The sequence below is a fragment of the Furipterus horrens genome, unplaced genomic scaffold, assembly GCF_987537825.1.
Source record: "Furipterus horrens unplaced genomic scaffold, mFurHor1.1.pri manual_scaffold_4, whole genome shotgun sequence".
Taxonomy (NCBI): domain Eukaryota; kingdom Metazoa; phylum Chordata; class Mammalia; order Chiroptera; family Furipteridae; genus Furipterus; species Furipterus horrens.
Window position 1 is genome coordinate 127129686 of NW_028327174.1, and position 13815 is coordinate 127143500.

General features: G+C 35.4%; 1 non-coding gene across 1 annotated transcript; it reads left to right on the forward strand.

The window, feature by feature from the left end:
* Window positions 1-4147: 4147 nt before the first annotated feature.
* LOC150012833 (U6 spliceosomal RNA) lies at window positions 4148-4254 on the forward strand. Its single transcript, XR_016510848.1, has one exon. It is a non-coding gene; the product is annotated as a U6 spliceosomal RNA (small nuclear RNA).
* The last annotated feature ends 9561 nt before the right edge of the window (window positions 4255-13815 follow it).

Here is a 13815-nt window from a genome sequence, read left to right on the forward strand (position 1 = left end):
AAAAATGCTTACAGACCTAATAGCAGATCTTAAACAAGACAGGGAAGGAATGAAGGCTAGTCCTGCTGAAATGAACAAAAACATATATAAAACTAGTGGTGAGGGAAAGAAAACCAGGGATCAAATCAACAAATTGGAAAGGAACTAAAGGTCAACCAGTGCAGAGAGGAAACAAAAAGTGAGGAAAATGAGGAGAAGCTCAGAAACCTATGCGACAGCTATAAGCAGGCCAACATACAAATCATAGGGTTGTCAGAAGGTGAAGAAGAACTAGAAATTGAAAAATTATGTGAGAAAATAGTGAAGCAGAACTTCCCTAACTTGGGGTAGGAAATAGACTTACAGGTTCAGGAAGCACAGAGAGTTTCAAAAAAACTGGACCCAGGGAAAACCACTCCAAGACACATAATCAAAATGTCAAAAATTAAGCATAATGAGAGAATCTTAAAAGCAGCAAGAGAGAAGAAAATAATATACAAAGGGGTCCCAATAAGACTGTCAGCTGATTTCTCAAAAGAAACTCTGCAGGCAAGAAGGGACTGGCAAGAAATATTCAAAGTAATGAAAAGCGAAAACCTACAAGTGCAACTACTCTATCCAGTAAAGCTGTCATTCAGAATAGAAGGGCAGAGAAAGTGCTTCCAGGACAAAGTAAAACTGAAGGAGTTCATCAGATCCAAACCACTGTTATATGAAATTTTAAAGGGACTTGTTTAGGAGAGGGAGGATCAAAACTATGAACATTAAAATGAAAACTGTATCACAACAACCAACTATAGAAGCTAGGGAACCAAAACAAAGGCAAACTAAGTAGGCAACGAGAGTGGGAAAAGAATTATAGGTATGGGGAACATTATGGGGGGAGGTCAGCAGGGAGGGGATGGGGGAAGGGAGGGGGATGGTGCAGGAATTAAGAAGCATAGTAGGAGGGAGTGGTGTAGACAGGAAGATGTTGAGAAGAACTATATGCACAACCAATGGGCATGGACTAAGGGGGGGTGACAAGTGGAACGAGGTGGGTCACTGGGTGAAGGGGAACAAAGGGAAAAGAAATTGGGGCAACTGTAACAGTATAATCAATAAAGCATATTTAAAAAACCATAATGTGTGCCTAAGTAAATAAAATGTTTAATAAATTTTTAAAAATGTATAAAGGAGACTGTACTTTCCATTTTTCACAGCATAATCTAATTCTAATATTTTAGTATATTTCATGTATATTTCTGCATTAATTTGTTGCCTTATATTTTAAATCTCTTTTATTGTTATTCTCTTACATTTGTCTCATTTTTTCCCCCCTTGCTTTCCTCTGCCCATCCCACCCACCATTCTCACAGTCAATTCCTGCACTGCTGTCCTTGACCATGGATTATTAATACATGTCCTTTGACTAGTCCCTTCCTCTTCTTTCCACCATTATCCCTCTCTCCCCTCTGGTCACTTCCAGTCTGTTCCATGTTTTCATGCTGGTGGTTCTTCTGTTTTGTTCATTGGTTTATTTTGTTCATTAGATTCCTCTTATAGGTGAGATCGCATGGTATTTGTCTAGAACAAATATTTCAAGAATTTATATGGAACCAAAAAAGACTCTAACTAGCTTCAGCAATCTTGAGAAAGAAGAACAAAGTAGGGGGGATCATGATACCCAGTATCAAACTGTACTACAAGGCCACTGTAATCAAAACAGTCTGGTACTGTATAAGAACAGATACATAGATCAATTGAACAGAATAGGGAACCCAGAAATAAGCCGAAGTCTCTATGGTCAATTAATATTTGACAAAGGAGGCATAAGCATACAATGAAGTAAAGATACTAGTCTCTTCAATAAGTGGTGTTGGGAGAACTGGACCTACAACCAAGATTACTTTATCCAGCAAAGCTATCATTCAGAATGGAAGGGCAGAGAAAGTACTTCCCAGACAAGGTAAAGCTGAAGGAGTTCATCATCACCAAGCCATTATTATATGAAATGTTAAAGGGACTTATTTAAGAAAAGGAAGATCAAAACTATGAACATTAAAGTGAAAACAGTATCACAACTATCAACAACAGAAGATAAGGAATGGAAACAAAGGCAAACTAAGCAGACAACAAGAACAGGAACAGAATCATAGGTGTGGGGAGCATGTTGGCGGAGGTCAGCTGGGAAGGGGAAGTGGGGAGAGTGAGGAAAATGGTTCAGGAATTAAGAAGCATAGTAGGAGGGTGCAAAATGGACAGGGAAATGTTGAGAAGAACTTTATGCATGATCCATGGACATGAACTAAGTGAAGGGTGACTGCTAGAGGGAGGGGTGTTACTGGGTCAAGGGGAGCAAAGGGAAAAGAAATAGGGATAACTGTCATGACATAATCAATAGAACATACAAAAAATAAAATGAAGAAGACAAGACATGAGTTTAGCAAAGCATTAGTCAATCTGATAAAATTATATCATTGTTTCATATTTAATTACATTTTCATTTTCCCTTTGTTATGTATAGGCATGTAATTATGCATATTAAAGAAGGTTGTTGAAAGCTGGTAACAGAAGTCTTGCAGCAAACAAATATATGAATTGATAACTATATATTTATTAGTGACAGTATCAAGTCACTTCAGAGAGTGTCTTATTTATACATTAGGCTAAGTTGAAAGAATACAAATAAAAAATTGCAAAATTTGTTATTTATTATACTTTAAAAAGTGATTGGAATGACATAAGACTTCTCTCAATTTCAAATTTCAGATCCCTCATTTTACTATACAATATTTAGCAACTTATTTAACCATTGTAAGCATTTTAGTTTTTTATATTGCTATAACAAGCTAAATGATAACCCCTGATCTATGACCTTAAGGGTCAATCTCAAGAGAGCATTCTTTGCTCTTTCAAGGTAGTAAAAGACTCAGACTTACTGGGGAGGTTAGGGGTTGGAGGGATTGAGCAAAAAGGCAAAAGGACTCACTGACATGGACAACAGTGTGGGGATTGCTGGGGGCATAGGGATATAAGGGGACTAAATGGTAATGGAAAATACAATAAAGATTAAATGAAAATATATATATATATGTAAATTTTAAAGCATAGTTACCTGGCTGTCATCTAAAACCTGGATATTTTTCAAAGATCTCTTTGAAAGCATAGATAATGTTAATTCAATTCTATTTATAAAATTATCACAATGCTATTATGTAGCCTAGGTAACTTAGTCATTTGACCTACTCTAGAGTTTTCAATAGTCATACTTGTTTGGGCATGGTTGCCAAAACTCATGGGTGTCTAAATAATGAAACACAAATCAGCCTCTTGGAACTTAATAAAAAATAGTTGCTTAGTAGCAAATTGTTTTTAAGGTTAATTATAGCTGATAGAGCAAGTATATGTGTAGTCATATTACTGAATAGTTGGAAAAAGTGATTTCTCTCTAGTAAGAATAAAATTGACTATAATGATAAATTACAAATCTAAAAGTGTTATGCATGTTCTTTATCTATGAACTTGTGAATTATTGTAAATTGATAGAGAGCAAGTTATCTGAAATCAGATGGAAGTTTGTAACATCAAATGTGCACAGGTGTGACTCATACCAGATATAGTGAGTTGAAAAGGTGAGTTGACATCCTAGATGTGTGCAGTTTGTGTATTTCCACACAGCTTGGCTCAGTTGGGTTATGAACACTATATTCTCCTAGGGTTTCTTGAAACAAAACTGAACATAAACATATGTGAAATATGAGTTATGCTTAAATTGTTTCTTACTATATAAATCTCACTGAAACAAATTTGTGTTTCAAAACAACCATTATAGCAGAACTGATTGTAGTTGAACTGTGTAACAAGACAAGATTTTTTTTCTAGTAATAATTTGAAAGATTTGGTAATGTGACTCAAGGCATAGGAACAGATAGAAACCATTTTAAAATATAAATATAGAGGTAATATGCTAAGCAGAAATCAAGATTTTACATGTCTGCAATTTCTAGCCCAATAATGGGGTTTGAAAATGCATTCATGATGGAACTTATTAAAACAATCCATCCACCCAGAGTTTTTGAAAAATTAATGCTTTCAATTTATGTATGTCAAGAAATTATGCTATATATACCCCTTAAATTTACCCAGTGCCATATATCAGCTATATCTCGATTAAAAAACAAAAATAGTGCTTGCTTCGGCAGCACATATACTAAAATTGGAATGATACAGAGAAGATTAGCATGGCCCCTGCGCAAGGATGACACGCAAATTCGTGAAGCGTTCCATATTTTTAGCAGCACTATTTACAATAGCCAAGTGCTGGAAACAACCTAAGTGCCCATCTGTAGATGAGTGGATCAAAAAACTGTGGTACATTTACACAATGGAGTACTATGGAGCAGAAAGTAAGAAGGAACTCCTGCCATTTGTGATAACATGGATGGAACTAGAGAGAATTATGCTTAGTGAAATAAGCCAGGCAACAAAAGAAAAATACCTTATGCTGTCACCTATTACAGGAAACTAATGAACAACACAAACAAATGAGCAAAATTAAACCAGAGGTATGTAAACAAGAAGTAGACTAACAGTAACAAGGGAGGAGGGGAGAGGAAGAGAATGGTGTAAGAAGGGGAAGGGTCAAGTAAAAAAAAAAAAGTATGAATTACCCACGGACATGGGCAACTGAGTGAAGACTGAATATGGGAGAAGGGAGGGGCAGGGTGCAGGGAAGCAAGAGGGGGAAAAAAATGAGACAACTGTAATGGAAAAACAAACAAAATTTTTTTTTATTGGAGATAAATGAAAATATGAAGAATGGAAATGCCAGTTCAGTGAATATTAGGACAAAGATTTTCCTTCTCGTTGTATATTTTTCTCCCTATTTGATCCCTCCAGAGTTTGGCATTGTAAACAAGTAAGTAATGACATAAGTTCCTTTGCATAGAACTAATAAGACCAGTTTAATAGAGGTTCCTTTTTTTTTTTTTTTTTTTTTGACCAAGTCTTTGACTGGAATGTCAAGCCTAAAGGAAACATACTTGGGCTCAGGTTGTTACCAAAAAGCCCTGAGGAACTGGGAATGACTTTCAAAGGTAATAAAAGCCCGTGAGATAAAAGGCCTGGTACCATGGTTGGTTGTGCGGTCCACAGCAATCTTTCCAGGGAAGGAACGAAGGTTGTTTTCCTGAAAGATGGCTAGAAGGGACCTTAAGGCACAATGAAAAACCAGAAGGACTTGGAAAAAACAGGTGTGTACAGGCAAGGGCGAATGCCAGTTATGTGGCTCAGCTTCTGTGCCCTGAAGAACAGACTGAGGGTCACCCCAGATATTCCTTGGGTAAGTTCCAGCAAAGCAGAACTAAAGATCATAAGTGATCATTTGCTGCTCTTGTTATGTTTATGCAAATGAACAGGATAAATTAAAAATGGACTTAATGTAGTCCCTTTAAAGAAAAGGAGGGTAACCTTAGGGAGAAAAACCATTATTCAAGGAAAATCACAATGATCAGCAGTAGAGTATAAAATAGGGCAACTAACCATCTTAAAAGTTTCTTCTCATTTAAAATATGGTTTCACTTGAAAATTAAACCATGTCTATGATATCATCAAAGATATTCAAGTTGCAGGCAAATAGAATTTGAAGTGCCTTGCAACTGGATGTCTTCCCAATAAGACAGTCTTACAGATTTAGAGACTTGTTTGTGGGTTATGTTACATAAATTAACACGTGTTTTCTGTTTTCAAAGGACATAAGCCTATGATCGCATTACCTGAGTGATTGTCTGTATGCATACGCCTCACTTAATCCTCTCTGCAGCACTGCCTCCTGAGACTCAACGGTTTGGCTGAACTAAATGGCTGGGTTGGTGAAGAATGGGGTGGTCTGTGGGCTTCACTTTAAAATTGGTTTCTCTTTTCTATCCTAATGGCTTGGACAGAAAAGGCCCAGAGGTCTGAGAGGGGGAAAACCTAAACTATTTCCCTCAGGCCAAACTAAGTATAATGGGCAAAAGGGTTTTTGACAGGTGAGATGTGCCTAGCACACCTTCCTCCAAAGAAGCCCTTTTTTTTTTTCTTTCTCCTAATATGGAACATTGAAAAATTAATCCCTGCCTTTTGTCATCTAGTAGTTATGGATTGAATGATGTCTTTTAACCCTTTTTCGCCAAATCTGTTGCCCCCAGAACACAACAAGGATGCCAGCCTGTTAAACCAAGCATGCCGTCGACTGGAGACAGCCAACTGACCTGGAGTCTGCACGATCCTTACCCATGTGGGAAGGCCACCCTCCCCTCCACACCCCCACTCTTATTAGGGTTTTCTGGACTCAAGGGTAGGTAGGACGATGACCATGTCCAGTTTGAAGCAGCTAGAGGAGCTTGAGACCTTCGCCCATTGTCCTTTACAAGATTACAAAGGGTCCTAATATTTGAGAGGGGGGGAATAGTTATATTTTATGAACCAAGGGTATGGACTTGGGGGGGGGATTGCTGGGGGAGGGAGATGCTGGGTGGAGGGGAGCAAAGGGGAGAAAATTGGAACTGTTTTAACAATATAATCAATAAAAAACATTAAAAAAATAAAAAATAAAAAACAACAGAAAAAAACACTGGCAGTAATGAACATAATTCTGTCAATCAATCTATCAATAATAGAAGCCAAACCTTGTTTAGATGAGTTGGGTACGGATAAAATATTATTAATGTAAACAAGTTTCTAATATATACAGGACAGAAGGTGTTTCTGTCCACCTGCTTCATTATAGATAGAAGCATGCTCATGTTAATATGCAGAGTAATATTCTAATTTTCAGTAAATATATATTAAGATCTTAATCTTAGATTAAGTTATTCTTAACATTTTTTTATCATTAACATATACTTTGCTGGATAAATGAAAGACCCTGGAGATTTTTCAGTGTTCTGCTGTCCATAATGTATATTTAGTTTAAGAATAATCTTACATGTTTGTCATGTATCAAAAAGAAGATTGCATTTTCCTTCATCTTGATATTATTGGTTTCTGAAATAAATTATTTAGAACAACTCAGTGTTATTTAAAAAAAAGTGGATTTGTTTTTCTCTTCATGCTAGCCTAAAGCCTTCTTCTAAAAGCGCCAGGATAGAGAGGGAAAAGCAGTAAAAGAACAATAATTTCAGCAAAGTACTATACTTCCTCCAGACTACTGGTAATGCAAGAAAAAGATTCATGAGTAAATTATTTCCAATGAAAGCAGACCTCCATATCATACAGACTCTTTCAAAATATTTAATTAAACTGAGTCAGGACTTCTAGGACTCTTTTACTCCACAACTGATGGTGGGATGAAAAAGGCTGCTAGGAAAACAAAATTAATTGGAAATATATAATTATATAGAATTGATTAAAATTTGCAAAGAAAAACTGTGGCTGTATAATAAAAATGTTTTTTGGTACTGATTTTGACATTTTAAGTGGAAATGTGAGCTACAATCTCTTTTTTGTTTAAATACAGACCAAATTAACTTGGTTAAAATGTACACATTTCAGTTTAAAGTTGACCAAAGGTAGTTCTGAAAAATGAAAGCTGATTTTAAGTTTTAGCTTAGCCTAGTTCTTCAGTCTGACATGGAACATGTCATATATCATGGCCCCAAATAAATGAATTTGTGACAATTCTACATATAAATAAATATAAACTATGGATTATATAACCATTTTAAAACTGTCCACCTTGTGATAAACTACTTTTTTTGTCAATGTTATTGTTGTTTAAATAATAATCAGGAACTCCTTATATTTTACTCAAATGTTATCTGAGTATAATACAGTTTGCAGTAAATATTGTCTTATATAACTTAAACTGTGAATACTTCCTTCTTTTTAATTCTATTTTTATTCATACATTTGAAGTATCTTATTTGAAATATGCATTTATGCTATACAATTACAAGTGAAAAATTCAAAGCTCTAAAATTATCTATAATTTTTTCTCCAAGCAAATACTTTTACATTTAATTTACTATATAACTTCAACCTTTATGGGGATCAGGCTCCTGAAACCCAACCCTCAGTCATATTCTCTTTATCCCTGGCTAACAGTTCTTGAATTAAGTTAACAAAATTACATAAATTCTTGATCTTTATCTCTTTACCCTAAAAATAATGGGGGATGATAATATGTGTACTTCCGGGGAAATTTTGAGTTTAAAATCAAAGGGTTGAAGTCTAGCTGCCTGAGTTTAACTGTCATTTTCTTCCCATTGGCTGAGGCTAAGTTACTTTCCCTGTACTTTATTTTTATCATCTCTAAAATAGTGATATAATGGTACCTACCTAGTAAATTGGATTATTGGAGATAGTCCATGAAAATAACTTAGAATAGCATCTGGCACACAACTGAGACCTTTGATTCATCAGCATCTTTGCTTTCAGGCTTATTGGTTGTTCATTGTCATTATTTCCTCTGATTGATTGGTTGGTGTCCATGCCATTATGTATGTATTAGAAATAAACACAAATTTAAGATCTGGTATACTTTCCTAGCAAAAATTGTATGTCATTGTTGCCATAACATTTATAGCACAGGTAATATGGCTAGAAGTGCAAAAAAATAAAATTTCTACACAGAATAGAAAAAGAATCCATGGCTGTCTGCTTCTGGGAGGAAGGGGCGGCCATATTCTTTCCATCTTGATTCCTTCTGGGTAGTTGAGATGGAGCTGCGTGAAATATGAGTTAGTGTAGGAGAAAAACACAAGGATGTGAAGCGTCTGCCCAAACATGGACTCATGGTTCCTCAGGACCAGAAGCCCGGTGAGGAACGACCTCAGCAAGTGGAGCCACCCACTGAGAGTCAAGATATTGCACCTGATCAAGGGAAAGAAGATACAGGACTACCTGAAGATCAAGGGGCTGACCTGGAATCTGGCATTCAGGAAGTGTCAAAGCCAAAGACTGGGGCTGAGGGCAGAAATGGGCCTGAAGTCATCAGGAGCAGTTTACCAAGTGTGGAGCTGAAGGAAATGCTGAAAAATGAGGAAGGGAGCCCACTGGTTTAAAGGAAGTTTTGAAAACATGCAGACTCTTCATATGTTGGGTATTTGACTGTTAAAATTCTCTCAATAAAGTTCTGCAGCATTTATACAAAGAACAAAAAAGAATTCATTTTTTTATGAAGTGCCCACGAAGAAGAATTTATACAACTCAGTAATTATCAAGATAAAATGGTGAAAATAGACAAATGTTTAGAGACCAATGTTTAAGCAAAATGGTAGGTACTGACCTAGTATATTTCAACACAGGTCTACTACTCAAATTAAAATTTAAATTGTTCTATATGTTACTATAAATATTATGCATGTGTGAATCTGCAGTATGTTTTACACATTATTCTACAGCTTTATTTTATCAAATTCTTCACAAGAAAACATGAGTAAATACAAACTCAGTACATGTGACCATAAAAAAAATTAAGGAAAGAGAGTCTTTTCCCTCATATCTAGGAAAGACACAAGTTAGAGAGAAAAGGGTGCAAGAGAGGACACCCAAGAATAATTAAGTATGTAGCTGAGGTGAGGAGGAGAAATAAATGCATCATGTCTGGGGACTTCCAGAGAGTAGAAGAAAATCTGAGTTTTACTATAACTCAAATTCAGATCTGAGTCATATATAAGTAGCATGAAAGAGGCACTTCATCAGGCTGGAGAATTCGTGGAGTTAGCACCTAAAATTTAGCCATATAAAGTTTTATTTTGATATAGTGAATATAATTTTATAAAATAACTTTCTGTTTATTACCTCACAATATATCTTACTTCACTGTAACATCCAGAAAGTCTAAAGAAACCAGAACAAAACTATATTGGTATGGCCCCTGAATGTTTTCTAGGAGGAAACATTTAGGTATAAATGAGAAGTTTTAATACACAGAGATTATTTTCTAGGTAAATATACCAAACACAAAAGCATTAGAGCAGATATTCTTAAACTTTTTGTTCCAGGGACTCCTTTGGATGGTGAAGCCCATGGACTCACTTACCATAATAATACTTTTAAATATATACACATTTCATAGGATTATGAAACAAAGCAATGATTCTAATGTGAAATATCTTTTGGTTACCAAGTCACACTTACTATTAATACTCTATAGTTTGTTGCCTATAATCATAAAGAAGTCGAAGAAAATGTTTAAATTAATTGTTCCTGAAAATGAAAGTATGATTATTTTCTTCCCATGTTCAATGAACTCCCTAGATTCAAGATGTAAAGCCCTTGGGTTTCTGTGAATCTCTTAGAAAAATATCTGACAGAAAAACTTAAGAACCATATGATTTTACTCATATGTGGGATATAAAACTGAAAGCAACAAATGAACCAACAGGAAGAAACAAACAGAAACTCATAGACAGCTGTGTGCTGGTTACAAGAGGAAGCAGGGAGGAGGGGTAGCAAAGGGTAAAGGGGGTAAAATATATTGTGATGGCAGAAGATTTGACCTTGGGTGGTGGGCACACAATGTAATATACAGAAGATGTACCATAGAATTGTACACTTGAAACCTATGTACTCCTATTAACCAATGTTTCCTTGATAAACTTAATTAGAAAAATAAAACATTTTTAAAAGTCTATCAAACAAAAAAATGTCAATTATCACCATTAAGAGGATTGTCAGTATATTAGTAAATTTTTCTAGGTAGGTTATTAATTTTTTTTACTATAATATATATTGCATGTGCTTAGTAAACAATCCACACTTGTTTAAAACTAGATGTCAGTATATAGTGATGATTATTAACATTTATAGAAATATTGAAAATTCTGAAACAACTAAAGTCAAACTTTTAGTTTAATTTAAATATTCTGATATTATCAGATATTTAGCAGGAGTTACAAAGACCAATAATAAGATATTTTTCCGGCTTTTACAGGGTTTATTATCTAAGGAAAGAAAACTTTTATTTACTTCCTAACAGAACTTGTTTCCTCTTTTACCACCATGTTTTTCTACCCTAATTATGCTTAGTCTCTGCTGATTAAAGTGCCTGAGGCCCATCATAAGGCCTGGATGAGAGTACAGAGTTCTAGGACTTGTCATTAGACTTGTCTATTCTAAGTGGGGGAATAATAAACAAACCGATAGAAGAAACTCAGTATGCTGAGCAAGGCCTGATCCTCATGACAGTTGGCAGATGTCAATCCTCAAACTTTTCAAAAGCTAACTGTAGTGATTACTGGGAGAAGCAGGACATCTTTCCAGATAGAAAGAACAGGGAAGACAGAAAACCGTCCATGTGAAATAAAAATCAAATTATTGTTTGAAAGTTCATATGTGTAGCTCAAGGAAGAGAGCAGTAGTATTGAAGAAAGGCTACCCTTACAAATTGCTGTAGTAGGAAGTGTTATGGCCAATAGCAGAGGCCCAGAACATGAACTGGATACAATTAGACCTAGAGCTGGACTGTCAGTTTCAGCTATACTAAGTTCACCAGGAGTCCCAGAACTGTGTGCCCTAGACAAATGTAACAAGGAACAAATTCAATAGAGCAACCAGCAAGCTCAATGGCATGGCAATGATGCAATGTTACAAGTTACAGGGTTTGCAGGAAAGAGTATCTCAAACAAGAATAATTATATATATAAGCTTAAATTTCAGAGATGCTTAGAAAATTCTTTTTGTACCCAAATATATTTTCCCAATCAAGTGTTATCCTTGCTAAAATTCTAAAATCTTTGTCTCTTCTGAAAATGCAAATGATAAAATAATTTTATATAAAATATTGTTAATAAATAATTAATATATACAACTATTAAATAGATTGTATTAAGTGCTTACTGTGCACCAGGCATATAAAGAACCAAAATATTGAGGCAGTAAGAGTTAAAATTGAAGCAGTCTCTCTGTACTTGAACTTGGGACACGAACCACAGAGAATTTTAAAGTTTGAGCTGAGACATGAAGAATGAGTTTATTTTTTTCCTAGTACATAAAACAAAGGTGAACATTATAGAGAAAAAAATGGAACAATACATGCAAAACTTAGAAAAATTAAAGATTATAGTATAACCATGTTTTATTGCCTGTTGGTATTACAGTATGAATTCATTTACTTTCCCTCTCCTAGCTCATTTCTATCAGGGTAGGGTGATGACACTGCTATATGTAACAAAAGTACATAAATAGGCATTTTTTCCTTCCAATTGTGGTTTAGGCTGTCTTTGCTTGCAAAGGAGAAAGAGGTGACATGATTGATATGTAATGATATCACAAACACTTAACTCCTATTTTCAGAAATATGTTTTACTTTAAAATTTTCAAACTATTTTCTCATAATCTGAGGATATAAGAAAGAAAGAAAAAAGAAGAGCTTAAATGGCTATTGGAACAATTTAACACTTATACACAACCATCTGACTTCCTACAAGAAGAAGCAGAACTTTCTTCCTATTTTCCCATCATTCAACCTGTGTGACTCTTGAATTTAGAAAGGAAATAAGAACAAAAGACAGAGCCTGCTCATTAACAGCATATATGGCTTTTTGCTCAGGATGGATCTTAATGGCAATTCCATTTCTTGCTGACGGCATTTCGTGGTAGACTAATTGCTGGCTATAAAGGTGGTACTAATTATACTATACTTATCAATCCCCCAGGGAAGAATGTTATTTTCCCAGCCACCATACTGCATAATACTGATTTTTAAAAACAGCCCCATTAATTTGTACAAGTTTTATAATTTGTGTCTTTCCTTTTATACTCTGCACCTCTCTAGGCTCATCATGTGTATTGAATGACATCTTTTAGTCAAGTCACAACCCTGTGGACTACAGGGTGAGCTCAGGATGTTTAATTGTTAATCATGCTGAATCCTGTGTGAAGGCTAGTTGTCAGAAGATCAAACAGTGGAAAAGAGTAAGGGTTATATATAACTGTAGTCACTTGCTTCCAGAGGAAAGACATGTAGGGCCCTCTTTCTCCTAAAGAATATAGTGTCATACCTGTAAAAAACAGGATGAATTACATAAGCTATCATCCCTTATTGGGGGAGGTATGACTCAGTTCATTGTTGAATAAAGAGAGTGCACACTCAGTTTTTCATTATCTGAAAAAACTTTTAGAATTGACTATGTGTAAACAAAATGCACTTTCTTTATACTAAAGAGCACCTTCTTTCTTTAAGATCCAATTTAAGTAAGGTATTGACAGATAATTTTAAGGTTGACTATTCACCTCAGAGATCATTTTAAAAAAGATAGAAGCCCTGGCTGCTGTGGCTCAGTGGATTGAGCGTTGGCCTGCAAGCCAAGTGTCGCTGGTTTAATTCCCAGTCAGGGCACGTGACTAGGTTGCACGTCAGGTCCCCAGATGGGGGCGCGAGTGAGAGGCAACCACACAGTGATGTTTCTCTCCCTCTCTTTCTCCTTTCCCCTCTCTCTAAAAATAGAATAAACAAATTATTAAAATAAATGAATAAATAAATAAAATTATTAAAAAAAAGAAGAAGAAGAAGAAGAAGGTAGGAGAATGTCGTGAACCTCTGACCAGCAGGGTTCACGGTGTTATGGATGAAATGAATAAATGCACATGGACTGCAAGCATCCTGTGGAGAAGAGGGGACAAAACTGGCCACTTTCTATAGGGGAGAATGCCATTTGCCCCTGCCTTAACATGCTCTTATTAATTCTTTTTGAGGATTACATCCAAGAAACTTATGAATTATTTAGCCAGTTTTTGCCTTATATGGTTATTACTTTTATATAACAGAGAAAAGAATGTTACACATGCATGAATGATAACGATAACTCATCTAGCCACATCCTGTTCTTAAAAACCAGTCCAGATTAGACCCTAAGAAACTGCTTCAAG